The 17742-nt window shown below is 39.3% G+C and overlaps 1 long non-coding RNA gene across 2 annotated transcripts in view; it reads right to left on the bottom strand.

Annotated features, from left to right (window-relative positions):
- LOC125131550 (uncharacterized) overlaps positions 1–14525 on the bottom strand; it is a 232702-nt gene extending 218177 nt beyond the window's left edge. Inside the window, exons 1-3 of one of the 2 annotated variants that reach the window (XR_007135966.1) lie at positions 13621–14525; positions 12506–13324; positions 10135–10180 (exon numbers count right to left, since the gene is read on the bottom strand). This is a non-coding gene — a long non-coding RNA (uncharacterized LOC125131550). Of the gene's footprint in view, positions 1–10134; positions 10181–10294; positions 10929–12505; positions 13325–13620 lie in introns of those variants that run through there. The other variant, XR_007135967.1, reaches the window with a different exon arrangement.
- Positions 14526–17742: the final 3217 nt, after the last annotated feature.

Genomic DNA, 17742 nt, shown 5'->3' with positions numbered 1-17742 from the left:
CTGCGTTTCCCCACAGAATTCCACTTACACCGAACAGACACCTTTGGGACATGTCAAACCTGAAGTACTTGCTTAAAGTCCACAGAGCCATTGGCAGTGAGAGACAGAGGACAGAAAGGCAGCTTTAGCAAGAACTTCAAAAGCTGGGTCCATTTTAAGCTAGAAAGAAAAGAAAGTGTCTCAAACGTAACAACCATTTTTTCAGATAAAGGTGATGAAAACACTGGGATTGTGGAGGACGTCTCACCCCCCTAAACGCACCCTCAGACTCGAGAAAGGATCAGAAAGGTGCATGAAGCCCCGACTCTGTGGTTCTGCAGCAAGCTTAAGGCAGGGACCAAACTCGTGCTGCAAAGGATCAGAGAGTAAATATGCTAGAATTTGCAAGCCATCCTATAGTCTCGGAAGCAACTACTCAGCTCTGCAGCTGCAGTACAAAAGCAGCCACAGACCATACATAAATGAGCGGTGGAGCAGTGTGCCAATCAAACTTTACTTCTGGACGTTGCCACTTGAATGGCATAGAAATATCATATGTCACCAAATACTCTCCTTTTGATTTTCTCCAATCATTTAAAAGCACAAAAACCCGTCTTAGCTTTGTTAGCTGTACAAAAACAGGTGGCAGGTTGCATCTGGTTCCTGGGCTGGCCCTTAGCTTCCTGACCTTTGGTCTAAAAGGAGAGTTTGTGCCCCAAGTTTATGTTCTAACAACACAGATAAGCGCAAATGGGAAAATCAGGAGGCATTTTAAATGGACAGGATTTCGGCTTAGGTGGGGGGAGTCCAGGTGACGGAAGAACTTGGTGGCCAGCAAACTTGGGTTGGGAGGGCTGGGGGGGCAGAAGGTATGGGAGCACAGGGGGACTTCCTAAAGGGGCTGGTACCCAAGGTGTATCTCCACGGAGCTGCCCTGTAGCATCAGGGAGAGAGGGGTGAGAAAATGTCTCCCTACCCAATTATGCATGCTCTACTTTCCCAGGGAATCAGGCCAGTGAAAAGATTAGCAGCAAAGTCAAATTTAATTCAAAAGACCTTTTCCTTTTCTTTCTTTTCTTTTCTTTTTTTTCTTTTTCTTTTCTTTTCTTTTTTTCTTTTTTTTTGCATAGAGACGAAGCCCTCCTTTGTACAGAAACAAAATCTAACAGTTCTCAGATCACCTCGACTTTGGTTTATCTTTGTTTACCTGTGTGCACCAGGCTCTCATGCAAATTCCAGCAGCCACTTCCAAATAAGTCTGAGCTTGGCCTTGATGGATTTATTTCACATTTGCTGCAGGCACAGGCCACTGCTATTGAAGAGAGAAAAATACCAGCCCCTCTACAGCCGCTTGCCCAGGAGTCCCGGGCCTGCCTGGCAACGAGCCTCTCTGCTCCCTCTCCAGCTCCGGCCTGCCGTTACCTTGCCATTGAATAGGCTGGTGTAAGAGTTCAAGGCAGGGTTTGCACTTTCCCAGCCATTAGCCAGCTGCCAACGCATTTCATTATCTTAGGAGTGTTTTGTACATCAAAGCGAGCCCCAAACAGTGTGATCAAGTGGAAGTAACAGTGCCTGGTCAACATTATAACATGCAGCATTTTTTTTTCATGGATATAATGCCATCTGGCACCCAGGAACAGCAAAGACCAGTGATGGAAAAATCCTGCCGCCCTGTTTTGCTTATTGGTGTAACAGTTAATCCCGATAAAGGCCAAGGCCTCAGAGCCACTGCCCTGTTGCTATCTTGCATATCTATTGTCTTACACAGGCAGAGCTGCCCTGAACCTTCGAAATCAGAGGCTGCACATGGGATTGTTGGGGGAGGGGGAAAGCAAGGACCAGGGGGAACACATCCCAGAGAGCTGGGGAAAGAGGCATTATTTGTCTTGATGTTTAATTGTTTCACACACACACACACACACACACACACACACACACACACACGGAGGGGGACAAAGCTTTAAAGATCTCTCCTTTTCAAGCTACCAGATTGGCTGGGAAAACATCAAGTCCCTGGCCTTGAAACCCTCAATAATTTTCAAACACATTGAATTTTAGATCACAGTGCACCAACCCCTCTCCCAAATCAGAGACTCCTAAACTTATTTCTGGCAACAAATTTCTCTCTGAGCCTTTCATTGCTCTATTAAAATCAAGGAAGAAAACATTTCTTTTTCTGAAATAACAGCCAAGAGAGTTTCTGAATAAAACTCTTATGTAGTACATTCAAAATCCTGCCTTCTCAGAAGCTGGTTTTTCATTTAACAAATCAGGAAAAACACACGCACACACACAAGTATCTCATTGCTTTCATTTTCACATCAATCTTCGAAACACAGAAGAATAAGACCCCAAATGAACAATCTCCTTCTCTGCTGACTTGAGGACAAACAATCGGATTTATGGTATCTTTTCCCCCTCGGTCTCAAGTGCAGTTGCCTCAATGAACTGCGACTGTTTACAAACTCGTTAATGATTTTTTCCACTGGTTACACCAACTCCGCCCTCTTCCTATCTCCCCTGCTGACAGCCCTCCCTCTCCTTCCCTCTCTGCAGGGGAGGAAGCCTGAAATTTTGAGTAGGACATTTCCTTCTCTGGGTCAAGTCCACATGGAAGGATGATTTTGCAGTGGCCCTATTAGCAATTATGTAAGCGTTTCCAAAGCATGGAAAATTTTCTAGGGCAATTGATGCCTATGCATAGTTGTAAGACTCCATGATCTTAAAAATAAGGAGATGGCACCCAATAACCAACCTGTGGTTTGAAACATTCTCAGAAAATCCAACTTGATTTACCTTCTCCCACTGTGTTTCCTTTCGCTGCCATAAACTGTACTAGAATTCTAACACATTCTGAAGGGACCGGGTGGCTATTTTAGGCTGGCATGGAAACAGCTCCGAGAAATGGAGCCCCGAGCAGCAAAAATAAAAACAAAGTTCTCTGACCTTCAATATCTTCAATAAGATGACGGTTTTTCTCACTTTTTTTTCTAAATCTAAGATCAATGAGAAAAAACCAAAATGAGCCAGAAAGGAGAATAACTGAAATCTTTGGCAAAATGAGAAAGAAAGAGTACACGATACCCAGGTTCCCAAAACATGGTGGTCAGATATCAAAATCTGAACCATTTATCATCTGCTTTATACTTCACATTTTATAAAATGCAGTGACTCTTTTGCTCTAGAAATAAACATTTGCATGGACAGATTTTCGGTACCATCTCTTACAGGTGAAGAAACATTAAATCAACTGTTCAAAGTAACTTAGTTAATGGCAGAGCTCAAATAGAACGCAAGACGTGTAACTGCTAGCGTACGGCTTTTGCCGTGGCACGCGCTTACATGCACACGCGCGCGCGCACACATGCATTCATTCATCCATTCAACCAGCATCGGCTGCCTGCCCACCATGTACCAGTATTATGGAAAATATCGTAAATACCTTTTATAAGAGTAAATAAGAGATTCCTGCTCTCAAGGAATTCATAATCTAATAGTGAGGGGAGACAAAGAACTGCCACAGAGAGTGGCAGGTGCTAGAGGGGGCAGTACAGCGGCAGCAAAAAGAAAAAAATACATCAGTCACATCAGTAAGGGGCTTCGTGATTCTGACTTTACGCTGATGTTAAAATAGTGCCCTGCTATCGTGTTGAAGAAGTCAAATAAGCCTTTGTCCTCAAATTATCCTAGAAAGAGAATCAATTACTTGCAGCATGTCTTAAATTCCACTTTAGGTAAGACTTAATCTTTCTTGTGCTTCCTCTGATTATTCTGGATTTGCTGTGCATAATTTTAAAGAAGTGGGGCTCTGTGGTTTTCCCATTCGGATAGTTCTAAAGTGACATTCACTGTAGGATTTGGCCGACACACTAAGAAGCTGAAATTTGGAAAGGAGTGGGCAAAAGGAAACTAATTCAGATGAGAAAATTACACATAATTTCTTTCCTCTCATTTTGTGAAAGTCTTAGACCCACAGTTGTTAGGGATTAAAAAGAACTTTAAGCAAATCCCTGCTTCTGCAAGAGTTTGTTTTTTTTCTCTTAAAAATTTTTCATCTAAGTCCAAGATTTAAATTTCTAAATTGACAGTTCCATTGTAATTCTGTCTTAAGGGGCTGTCCATTGATATCTTCCTGATAGTACTTTGAGAGTCATGCTCATTATTCTATTTTTTTTCACAACTAGGTAAATGTTCTGATTGGAAAGTTAGTGACTATCTTGAGTTAATACCCAAGTACCTGATTTTGTGCAAATGTAGTAAGTGGGGAGGGAATGATACTATATTAGGGTGCTTACTCTGAGCCTGGCTTGATAGGCAGATACAGTAGACAAACTCTCAGTCTGTCTGAAACCCAATGTATCTTCCAGAATCTCTAATTCAGCACCTACCAGTCTCAACCTGGACAGAACTGGCAAGATGGAATAAAATTATTTGATAGACTGGTCTTATTTTTTTGTCTTTAAGTGAGTTTCAAGAACAAAAACAAAAGTCAAACTGTAGTTGGGATAATAATTTCCTAAAATTTTCCCTTTCCCTATTTCTCTCTCTTCTCTTTCCTCTTGTATCTCTGCCTCTCTCCCTCCTTCCTCTTTTTGTCTCTCTGACTCTCACTAGCCTATAGCATAAAACTAGAGAAAAGATGGGCATGTAGGTAAAATGAGTCAGATGAGACCTACTGTGTATATAAAGACTATAACATAACCTACCATTATCATTGGTTTAATGTTTTCACTTGTTTACAAAAAAAATTGTAAGGGTTTTTTTTTTGTTTGTTTTAGTTTTGTTTTGTTTTTGAGCATGGCTTATAGCAGCTTGATATGGGAATCTCAGTTCTCAGACCAGGGATTGAACTTGGGCCACTTGAAAGTGACAAGTCTCATTTTAACCACTAGACCACCAGGGAACTCCCTACAAAATGTTTTCTGACATACACAGTTATCTGCTTAAAAACGTGTTGTGAGAATTAAATATGCTAATGGGATTATCCACAATATTTCCTGACACATAAAATGCTGTCAATTAGTATTAGATGGTATTATTACTCATGCTATTATTTTCATCACTGTTATTATAGTCATAGCTTAGATAACCATATACTGAACAGTTCAGCAAGTACCAGTGCATGTTTAATTGGTCATAATATCACTTAGTTTAAGAAGGAATTATTCTATTTATGAGACCTAAATTCCTATTAAAACTTACCTACTTTGGGAACATGAATACTGAATTTCTTCTATAAGCTGAAAAGTACAACTATACCTTAAGTATAACTTTCTCTGAATGTTTCCTATACAAGAGTGGCCTTTAAAATAATCCTGAATAGTTCTAACTTCCAAGGAAAGGCAGTCACATCCCAACTCCGGTCTGCTTCACAAATGCTTCTTCCATTATGTCCACTTTATCTGCTGACAATGATGGGCTATTAGCCATGCCCTTAGCATGCCCCGTACTTCCTTCCCCCTCTATACCTGTGCTTCTCTAGGACTAGTCCCTCCTCTCTCTATATATAGTTGGCTCTTCTTTTCTTTTTTTTAACCTAGTGTGACAATATTGTTCTTTTAACTGGACTATGTAGCCCATTTATATTTAATGTAATTATTGATATGAAGCCGTTTGCTATTTGATTTTTATCTGTACTACGGTTCTATATTTTTTCTTTTCTTTAAATTATTTTTTTTATAATTCCATTTCCTCCTTCAATTAACTTGGTAGCTATACATTATCTTATTATTATTCATTATTCTAGAGATTACAACATTCATAGATGACATATTGTAGTCTAAGATATATATTTACTTCTTCCCCAGACAATGTAAAAAACTTAGAACCCTTTAACTGATCTTATCTTTTAACATGCTATTTGTGATACATTTCGCTCTACAAAATACTATTATTATAGTTTTATAACAACATCAAATATTTATCCTTTTTGAGGTTCTTAAATCTATCCTATATCTTTGAGTTTCCATTCGAAATAATTTTCTTTTTTCAGAACAGAACACCTTAGTATTTCTTCTTGTATGCATCTGTAGTTAAAAAATTTCTCTCAGTGCTTATTATCAAAGAATGCCCTTATTTCAAGCTCGTTTTTGAAGGACATGTTTTCAGCTTATAAAAACTCTTTTTCAAGAGTTTGCCCATCATTTTTAATGTATAACTCAATTGTCTTAAGGCTTACTTTTTTTTTCCCTGTAGGAAAATCAATTATAAGTATTACGGTTGCTACTTAAAGGGTTATTTTTCTTTTTTTCCTTCCTCGCTTCCTTCTTTCCTTCCTCCCTCTCTTTTCCTTCCTTCCTCCCTTCCTCCTCTTTCTTCTCTCCTTCCTTCCTTCCTTTCTTCCTTATCCTAGCTGGTTATATGACGCTTTATTTGTCATTTTGCCTTGGTGTGGTTTTCTTTTATGTATCTGGTTTGGGTTCATAGATTGGTTTTTTTTTTTAGATTTTTTTTTTTTAAAGAAAATTATCATTCATGGTTTCTTTAAATATTGTTTGTCCCTTATTATCTTTCTCTTCTCCTTTTGGGAGTCTTATGTAACATATAAGTTTGAATTTCTCGCTAGTTCCCCTATGCTTCTTACATTATTTTCTGTGTGTGTGTTAATCTTTTATCTTTCTGCACTTTTTTCATATTTATATATATATACTTTTCATATTTATATATATATATATATATATCTTTTCATATTTGTCTTCCTGTTCACTAATTCTCTCTTCTACATGTTTAGCTTCATGTTAAACCTATCTATCAAATTCCTGATTTATTATATTTTTTTGTTCTAGAATTTCCATGTTGTATCTTTTTATAATTTACTATTCACTGTTGAAATGATCAATCTCATGTTTTATTATCTCGGATGTATTATTTATGTTTACTTTAAAATCCACTGTATGAATCTAATTTTAAGACTCCGGATGAGCTCCTTATACCATCTGTTGTTTCTTTTGATTTTCCATTACACTGCCTGGATTCCTTATATGTCTGGTTATTTTTGACTAAGTGTCAGATAATGTGTAGGAAAATGGTAAGAGGAAATTGAGACTAGGACATTACCTTCTTTCAGAGATGATTTTGTTTGCTTCTGATAGGTGGCTGGTGACACAAGCAATCCTGAATCATGTTAATTCAATCTTGAAATGACATCATCAGTCCCATCTGGGGAAGATCTATTTCAGGACCAGCCTCATTCATGGAACATAGCTCTTTAGTTTGGAGTCTCTACTTAAAACTTGTGAAAGTACCAATGCTTCCCTCCTTGGCAGCACTGAATTCCTCTTCCTCCTCTAGACCTAAGGGTTTGCAAAGGCTCAGCTCACCTTCTCAGCCACCCACTTAGCTTCCAAAATTGGCAGACCCCTATAGAGGAGAAGTAGACCCAAAGGCAAGGCTCAGTTCTCTGGGTTTCCTTCTTTTCTTTGACTTATTAGCATTTAAATGGCTTTTTCCTTTAAAATTGTGTGGATTTTGTAGTTTTCATAGCTGGAGGGAAAGGATTGTTTGCTAATGTCTTTGTTTTCACACACACAAAATTTAACATTATATAGTTATATTTCTTGATTGTTTCTGTCATCCCTAGAAAGGCCTACGCTATTCCATTTTACAGTTAAATTCCATCTGATACTGATTTTAGCATGAGCTGTGAGATGAGGAACTAGCCGTATATATTTTTTTCCTGAATAACTAAGTATTATCTAATTATGTATTGAATAATTCATATATTCTTTTGGAATTTACACAAGCAAACATTCTATTAATGCACTAATGTGCTAACCCATCTTTATATTACTTTGGTCTTTTTCTGGATTTTCTATTCTGTTTAACTGTTTTCTCTATTTGTTTTTGCACCAGCACTCCAATATTTTAGTTACCAGAGCTTTATATTAGGTTTATACATCTGGTGAGAAAAGCCTTCCTTCTTCTACCCACACTCATTACCCCTGTTTTCTGTTGTTGTTCTTTTTTTTTTTTAATAATGATTTTTATTTTTTCCATTATACTTGGTTTACAGTGTTTGTTCTTGTCATTTTTAATTCCCTGGCTAGTATATTGTGTTATGCATTATCAGATGCACGTTTTTTTTTTTTTCTTTTTCAGGCCACACATGCGGCAACTGGAGGTTCCCAGGCTAGGAGTCAATTTGGAGCTGCTGCTGCTGGCCTACACCACAGTCACAGCAACACAAGATCCAAGCTGTGTCTTCAACCTTCACCACAGCTCACAGCATTGCCAGATCCTTAACTCACTGAGCAAGGCCAGGGATTGAACCCTCATCCTCATAGATACTATTTGGGTTCCTCACTGCTGAGCCACACTGGAAAATCCCCAGATGCACTTTTTTTTTGGCGTTTTTAGGGCCACACCTGCAGCATATAGAGGTTCCCAAGCTAGGGGTTGAATTGGAGCTATAGCTGCTGGTCTACGCCACAGCAATGCGGGGTCCGAGCCATGTCTGTGACCTACACCATAGCTCAAGGCAACACCAGATCCTTAGCCCACTGAGTGAGGGCAGGGATTAAACCCACAGCCTCATGGTTCCTAGTGAGATTCTTTTCCACTGCACCTCAACAGGAATTCCCCAAAACAGAGTATTTTAAAGAGGACAGACATCTTTATTAAATCAACTTATTAAAATTGAGTTTTCCTAGCTAGAAATATCTTAAATCTCTCAAAGTTCATATGTTTTCATATAAATACTTTGTTTCTTAATAAGTGTATTCCAATACATTTTATACTTTTTATATATGAAATATTTTCTTCTTTTTTTTTTTTTTTTTGCTTTTTAGGGCCACACCCATGGCATATGGACGTTCCCAGGCTAGGGGTCAAATTGGAGGTGCAGCTGCCAGCCAAAGCTACAGGCACAGCAATGCCAGGTCCTTAACCAATTAACTGAGGCCAGGGATTAAACCCATATCTTCATGGATACTAGTTGGGTTCATAACCCACTGAGCCACAATGGAACTCCCAGTTATATTTTCTAATTGGTTATGATTTGTGATAGGGAAACTCCTGATTTTTTACTTATCAACATTAATATTGCAAAAGCAATCTTACTTATTATTTCTTATTTTTTTCTGGTACATTGTGTTAGTTGATTCATTTGCCTTTTGAAGATAAAGAATTACGTTGTTATCCAGTAATGAGAACTGTGGTAACTTCTTTACAATACTTATCTACTCTGTTCTCTTGAACACTGGCACACTGGCTCATATGGGAATTAATCTTAAATTTCAGTTTTAGGCTTTGAGCTTTAATTCACCCAAAGGAACCTTTTATCATAATATTAATCTCCCCACCAAAGTGGTTGGTTCGAAGATGAGTAATACAGGCCCAAACGCAATGGGGCATGGCACATCACCGGTCACAGTGAATTTTTTTTTTTTTAGGGTTTGACATGTGATTAAAGAGTTTTCAAGATTTTCAGAAGAGAAGTTTTCTCATTTTCTGGACTTTGAGGTATAAACACATGGGAGGCCTGGGGCCTCTGTGGCCATTTTGCTCCCAGGAGAGAAAATAGTCTAACACACAAAGGAACACAGAGCTGAGTGAACTGAGAGAAATCAAGCATCAAAACTGAAACAAACCATGCTTGAAAACAAAACCTATCCTGCAACATTATAAGAGCAAATACATCCTCCTCTATTTTTTGAAACCAGTGCACATTATTTGCAACCCAAATTATCCTAACAGATATACCTTGCCCAATGTCATATGCAAGAAACACGCCTAAAACAGAACGATAAAGAAAGTTTGAAAATAAAGGATGTGGAAAATTACACCAGGCAAATGTAAGCAAACCGAAAGCAGAAATGGCAGAATCGCAATCAGATAAGCAGAATTCAAGATCAAGACCGTAAGCAGGGAAAAGAGGCATATTGCGACATCTTCAAGTATAATTAGTGAATTCCTGTACACCAAAAACTACAGTAGCAAAATATATAAAGCAAAGCTCTGACAAAGACAGGTATAATCATTATAAAAATCATAGCCACGGTGGGGAATTTTGCATGAGAATTTGATGCATCAAGCAGATACAAATAAGCAAGGTTATGGAGATATAAATAATAGCAAAAAAAGACAACCTAAACCAAAAATAACATGTTCTCTCTCTTCTTGACCTAAGAAAATATTTGAATCTAATGAACAACCTACCATTAGAAAGAGTCTAGGCCGAGTTCATGTTACTGCAGAGTTTAACCTGCAAAATAACAAATAAAAGTTCAGATAATACTCCACACTATCTCAGCTGTCACTGTACAACTTAAGAGCTGAATATATTTAGAAAATTTTAACAGATTCTCTAGTTTCTCACCTCTTGAGAACATATTCTTTGGCTTTCTCATCCAAACCCTAGAAACCAAATATGAACTATGGTAACTCTATCTGAACTTCTGCTGTCTGAATTCAGGCAAATACATTTGAATGTGAGGAAATACATGCAATCCCTATTTTAACTATCTTAGTCAAAACGTTCTGGACTCCCAGAAGTTCCCTTGTGGTGCAGTGGGGTAAGGATCCAGCACCACCCTAGCTATGACACAGGTCACAGCTGCGGCAGGTGTTTGATCCCTGTCCCGAGAGCTTCTGCATGCCATGGGAGTGCAGAAGAAAAAAATGTTCTGGACTCCCTACAATGACTGAAAACTACCAAGATGGTCTGTTAAGCTAGCACAGGAATGCCCAATTTAAAAATATAAAAAAGCAAAAAAAAAAAAAATCTACTTATGAAAGCAAACGTTCTCATAAAATATTAGCATGTTAAATACACCAAATAAAAAGTAACATAATATAAAAAGTAGATGCATGTCAGAAAAGAATAATTATACTATCAATTCAAAGGAAAAATATCGGGAGTTCCCATAGTGGCGCAGTGGAAGCGAATCCGACTGGTATCCATGAGGATGTGGGTTCAATCCCTGGTCTCACTCAGTGGGCTAAGGATCTGACATTGCTGTGAGCTGTGGTATAGGTTGAAGACGTGGCTTGGATCCTACGCTGCTGTGGCTGTGGCATTAGCCAGCAGCTGTAGCTCTGATTTGACTCCTAGCCTGGGAACCTCCATATACCACAGGTGCAGCCCTAAAAAGAAAAAAAAAAAAACAAAAAACAAAAAACCTGTAGATGTAGCAATGTAAATATATTTTATGTAAATATATCACAAAAAAATCCTAGTAAAAGTTCTGAACAAATAAAAATACATTATCATCTCTTATTTATCTAAATATTCCCATTCTTGTTTCTTTTTCTGATATCTTTTAAGAAATCTATCTAAACATATTAAAGAACTTTTAATAAAAACAGCAAGAAATATTTTATAAACAGTAAAATTTAAGCCATTGTCATTCAAATCAGAAATCAGGAATTCCTTTCATCACTATTATTTTTCAAAATTATGTTAGATGATCCGAATGCATAAGGCAAAAAAACCCCTATATTAACTATTACATATGTGCATATGTGTACATGTACATACATATATGAAAAAAGATGTTACGTTTCTTTGCAAATTTCATATTATATTAAGTCCCAAAATGCGCAACTAAAAATTTACTGAAGCTAATTGGGAAAACTTGGCAGGGCATCAAAATATATGAAAATATGGACAAATTAATAGATTTCTTGAAATGGACATATTATCCCAAATACAGTAAAGATATAAGGTATAAAAATATTCAGAAATTTAATTAACAGGAAAATAATGGGTGGTTCAGTGGTGACGAACCCAACTAGTATTCATGAGGACGCAGGTTCAATCCCCAGCCCTGCTCAGTGGGTTAAGGATCCAGTGTTGCTGTGAGCTGTGGTGTATATCATGGACCTGGCTTAGGTCCTGTGTTGCTGTAGCTGTGGCACTGGCTGGCAGCTGCAGCAACAATTTGACCCCTAGCCTGGGAACGTCCATATGCCATAGGTGCAGCCCCAAAAAGCAAAAAATAAAAACAAAAAAAAAACAATGGGAAGATATATAAACAAACAAGATATGAATGAATGCACAAATATAGTTTTCCTAGATGGAAAGACTTAATATCATTAAAATGTGAATCCCTCCCAAAATAAAGTCAATGCAATGACAAAATTCCAAAAAATTTTATTTAAGCCTTGCTTTATACATTATGTATTTTATAATATAAAATCTTAGGATATAATAAAAGAAAAATTTCCTGAATAACTTCCTGAATATGAATTCTGAAAACGCTCACTGAGCTCTAGAAATAACTTAATAGAACTTTCCCTCCCATCTATAAAGTAGGAATAGGCCTGTTCTATCCTCGGGAGCATAAAACAAAAAGCCATAAATAGTATAGTAAATACCCACCCTCCCACCACCTTTCCTGAAAAATAAATAAAACATAACCAATGCCATTGAAGCTCACTATGTATACATTTCAGAGTCCATCCCCCAGTCCCTTGAGGTAGCCACTCTTTCAAATTAGTTTATCATTCCACTGCTTTATATTCTCACAATGTGCTATACATATAGAAATGTTTACATGCTTTTAAGCTTGAAATAAATAATAAAAACCTGCATGCATTCCTCTGCCATTGCTTTGTTTTGGAAAACAGCATGTTGAGAAAATGCCTGATGCATTATTTAGCTCCAGCCCATTCTAGTTTTTCATCTTTCAATGCTCAAATCATCCTTGTGTTAGGTCTCCAATTCTGTGAGCTCCTGGTAAATTTCTTTCATTGCCTTCTATTTTTCCACTGCCTTCTGTGTGGTTCTTCTCATGCCTATCCTCCACATCACTGATCTTCTTTCAATGCTGATTCTGCTCCTCTGCTTCTAAAGTCATTTTCATTTCAAAGCTGATCATATTCTCCCCTTCAGTTTCTTAAGCATACCAGCTCTCCTTTCCATTCACCAGGACTTAAATTCCTTTGAAGGGACTGAGGAAACTTAGTCTATTGTTTTTCATTTCCTGAAGTAATTATTATTCTAACGTGTGTTATGTGCCACTTTCTTTCACAGGTCACATTCCTTTTTCTTTTTCTTTTTTTTTTTTATGATTTGTAAGGAAATCCCATTTTTCCTGCTTTGTATTCACCTTTTACTGGGTACTTTTTTGTCTGCTGCTGATACAGCCCAATAGCTTTGGTGGATTACCATCATATCCGTTCAGTGTTTACCTGGTCCCCTTGAATTGTCTCTTATGGCTCTGGCTGGAAATCTGGACATTTGAGACAATGTAATGTCTATTTTTTTCAGTCATCCAGAAAACTGAGGAGGGAAGAGAAGGTAGACAATAGGTGTTGAGTAGCCAAAGCCCAGCTGTGGTTCTGTAGGCACTTTTCCAACAAACGTCTTGATCCTCACTCCACCCAATCCAACTAAGAAAAACACCTCTTTTTGTTGTTGTTGTTGTTGTTATTATTGTTGTTGTTGTTGTTGCTATTTCTTGGGCCGCTCCCGCGGCATATGGAGGTTCCCAGGCTAGGGGTCAATTGGAGCTGTAGCCACCGGCCCACGCCAGAGCCATAGCAACGCGGGATCCGAGCCGCGTCTGCAACCTACACCACAGCTCACGGCAACGCCGGATCGTTAACCCACTGAGCAGGGGCAGGGACCGAACCCGCAACCTCATGGTTCCTAGTCGGATTCGTTAACCACTGCGCCACGACGGGAACTCTGAAAAATACCTCTTAAATTCTTGTTATTCTCTCACTCCATGGTGAAAAGTTAATGCCACAGGAAACCAGGTTAGTGTGAGAGCTCTTGGCTCAAAGGCTTTTTGTTCTTTCTTATTTATCTCTATCGGACCAACTTTCTCCAGTAGATGCTTGACTTGCAGGTACTCCTCTGTTTCCCTCCACTCTCTTCTTGGTGGCCTCTTTTTAAGAGCAGAGTAAGGAATCCTGTTCCTGGTCACTAGGTCTCTCTTCCCCTCCAGCTCCCCTAACAACCCTGTGGTATAGAGATCTAGCCCTTCGTCCCTCTCTTTCAGGGATTATTAGAGCAGCCTTAAAAACTCTTTTATTTCCTAAGAACTGCACTATTTGAAACAGAACTGGATTTTTGTTTACTACCTTTGCTGAAACTGTCTTTAACTGGCTAATCCTCAGTCTGTGGTATGATGCTGTGGCTGTCCCATAGTTGATGGAGCAATGAAACAACCATGAAATTTTCGTGGGGAATAAGGGAACCAAGTGCTCTAACATGGATGGAATCACTCAAGGATCTTGTTAAATTGCAAGGCGGGGCCTGAGAATAGGTATTCCTAATGAGCTCCTAGATGATGCTAATGCCACTCACTGCAAACCACACTTTGGTTAGAAAGATCATGTATTAAGGTCCTCCAGAGAAAAGAACAATAGGAATATATAAATATCGGGGAAGAGATTTCTTATGAAGAATTGGCTCATGCAATTATGGAGGCTGAGAAGCCCAATAACTGCTGTCTGAAAGCTGGAGATTCAAAAAAGTGAATCTGTGATGCACATCAAAACTACTACGAGGTACCACCTCACACTGGTCAGAATGTCTATCATTAATAAGTCTGCAAATAACAAGTGCTAGAGAGGGTGTGGAGAAAAGGGAACCCTCCTACACTGTTGGTGGGAATTGAAAATGGTACAACCACTATGGAAAACAGTATGAAGATACCTCAGAAAACTATATATAGAACGACCATATGATCCAGCAATTCCACTCCTGAGTATATGTCTGGACAAAACATTCATTCAGAAAGATATATGCACCCCTATGTTCACTGCGGCACTATTCACAATAGCTGAGACATGGAAACAACCACTATGACCACTGACAGATGAATGGATTAAGAAGAGGTGGTACACACACACAATGGAATACTACTCAGCCATAAAAAAAGAACAAAAATAATGGCATTTGCAGCAACATGGATGGAACTAGAGATTCTCATACTAAGTGAAATAAGACAGAAAGAGAAAGACAAATACCATATGATGTCACTTAAATGTGGAATCTAAAAATACGGCACACGTGAGCTGTGGTGTAGGTTGCAGACGCGGCTTGGATCTGGAGTTGCTGTGGCTCTGGCATAGGCCGGCAGCTACAACTCTGATTTGACCCCTAGCCTGGGAACCTCCATATGCCGTGGGAGTGGCCCAAGAAATGGCAAAAAGACAAAAATTTAAAAAAAAAATTTTTTTAAATTAAAAGATAAAAATAAAAACATGGCATAAATGAATCTATCTACAGAACAGAAATAAACTCATGGACATGGAGAACAGACATGTGGTCAAAGGGGCAGGGGGAGGGAGTGGGATGGACAAGGAGTTTGGCATTAGTAGATGCAAAGTATTGCATTTGGAGTAGATAAACAATGAGGTCTTGCTGTATAGCACAGGGAACCATATCCAATCACTTGTGATGGAATGTGATGGAAGATAATACGAGAAAAAGAAAATATATATACATATAACTGGGTCATTTTGCTGTCCTGCAGAAATTGAGAGAACACTGTAAATCAACTATAATAAATTTTTAATCTAAAAAAATTAAAAAAGAAAACAAAAAAAATTTTACAAAGAAGAAAAAATTTTTAAAAAGAAAAGAAAAGATTGCCTATGGTGTAGTTCAAAGGCTTGAGGATCTTCAAGAGCAGAAAACTGTCTCGGCTCAAACAGTTAGCAGAACAAGGAACCGAACTTCCTTAGCCTGTCTGCTCAATTCCAAGCCCTCAGCAGTTTGGATGATGCCCACCCACCTGCTTTGCTCAGTCCACCTACTCAAATGCTAACCTCATAGAATCATCCTCATGGACACAGCAGGAAGTAATGTTTAACCAGTTATCCGGGCATCCCATGGCCCAGACAAAGTGACACATGCCACAGACCATCACAGTTTGTCATCATGCAGCAAACAAAGCAAGAAGGAGCTACATATCTGACCAAAGTTGTTTTTTTCTTTGTACAGCCACACCTGCAGCATATAGAAGTTCCAGGTCGAATCAGAGCTGTAACTTAGGCCTATGCCACAGCCACAGCAACACAGGATCTGAGCCGCATCTGTGACCTATGCCACAGCTTGTGGCAATGCCAGATCCTTAACCCACTGAGTGAGGCCAGGGATCGAACCCACATCATCACCGACACTATGTCGCGTTCCTAACCCCCTCAGCCACAATGGGAACTCCTTCGAAATTTTAAATAATATTTATAAAATGTGACTACATCATAACCACAGTGATAAATCCATGGACTATCTCTTGTAACTCCTACAATGATCTTGTGAGATAAGTACTATATTATTTCCATCTCATAGAGAAGGGAGTCGAGGCACAGATGGATTCAGGTACCACTTTGAGATTAAACATCAAGCAAGTGGCAGAACTGAGCCATCCAACTTCAGAGCCTCAACTTGGTCTTTTTTTTTTTTTTGCTATTTCTTGGGCCGCTCCCACGGCATATGGAGGTTCCCAGGCTAGGGGTCGAATTGGAGCTGGAGCCACCGGCCTACGCCAGAGCCACAGCAACGCGGGATCCAAGCCGCGTCTGCAACCTACACCACAGCTCACAGCAACGCCGGATCGTTAACCCACTGAGCAAGGACAGGGACCGAACCTGCAACCTCATGGTTCCTAGTCGGATTCGTTAACCACTGCGCCACGACGGGAACTCCTTTTTGTTTTTTGTTTTTTAAGGACAAGGTCTTAGAGTTTATACACATACCTTGAGCTCTAGGTACTGGAACACTCTGTTCACTGCACTTAAGCCTTCGGTCTTGACATCATTCCCTTTGCCCTTCTGGCTTCCCTCATCAGTTTCTTTCAAATGCCACTTTTCTTATGACGCCTTCCCTAAATTAAACATTTCACTCTGTACCTTCATCGTCACACAACATATCCTATCTCACTGTCAGATTTAGTCAGTCTGGTTTCTGCACGAGCTTATGACCTCCTGGTGGTTGGCACGATGCCTTCATGTCCTTTGAACTTTCGTCAGGGCTGAGCCAAGTGCTGCGCATTGGTTGATGCTCATAAAACCAGATCCTGAACACATATTTCAAAGGAAAGGAGGAGTTCTCCATGGGACACAACAGGATTGGCGGAATCTCTGCAGTGCCAGGACACAGGTTCGAACCCCAGCCTGGCACAGTGGGTTAAAGGATCTGGCGTTGCCACAGCTGCAGTTTAGGTGGCAAATGTGGCTCACATCTGATCCCTAGCCCAGGGAACTACCTATGCCTCCAGGTGGCCGAAAAAATTTTTAAAAAGAAAAGAAAAAAGAAAGGAAAGGAAGGAAGGTTTAGATACAATGAACGTGCCTGGACTGGCTAAAGGGGAGACAACAACAGCTTGAAACAAAGTTTAAAAAAACCTCAAAGTCCTCCCTTGAGATCCTTTCATATATAAAAACTTCCCAAATCCTAACTTCTTTTCCTACTGAACACAACACTCAAGAACGAGCCATTTTTGGAAGTTCCCGCTGTGGCCCAGTGGGTTAGAAACCCAACTCGTATCCATGAGGATTTGGGTTTGATCCCTGACTCAGTGGGTTAAGGATCCAGTGTTGCCATGAGCTGTGGTGAATGTAGGTCACAGATGCTGCTCGGATCTGGTGTTGCTGCTGCTGTGGTTGTGGTGTAGGCTAGCAGCTGCAGCTTGGATTCGACCCCGCCCAGGAACTTCCACATGCCACAGGTATAGCCCTTAAAAAAAAAGAATGAGCCATTTCCTCCTCATTCTTTGGAAAGATATCATGCATGTGTTTTTAGTATGGAAGAAGAAAGACATCAGAAACTAGATTTGCCTTTGAACAAAAATCAAAATTAAAAAAAAC

Source organism: Phacochoerus africanus, chromosome 7, assembly GCF_016906955.1.
Source record: "Phacochoerus africanus isolate WHEZ1 chromosome 7, ROS_Pafr_v1, whole genome shotgun sequence".
In the NCBI taxonomy this organism is placed as follows: Eukaryota; Metazoa; Chordata; class Mammalia; order Artiodactyla; family Suidae; genus Phacochoerus; species Phacochoerus africanus.
The sequence above is the reverse complement of the archived record's forward strand: the minus strand, read 5'-3'. Positions and strand labels throughout refer to the sequence as shown.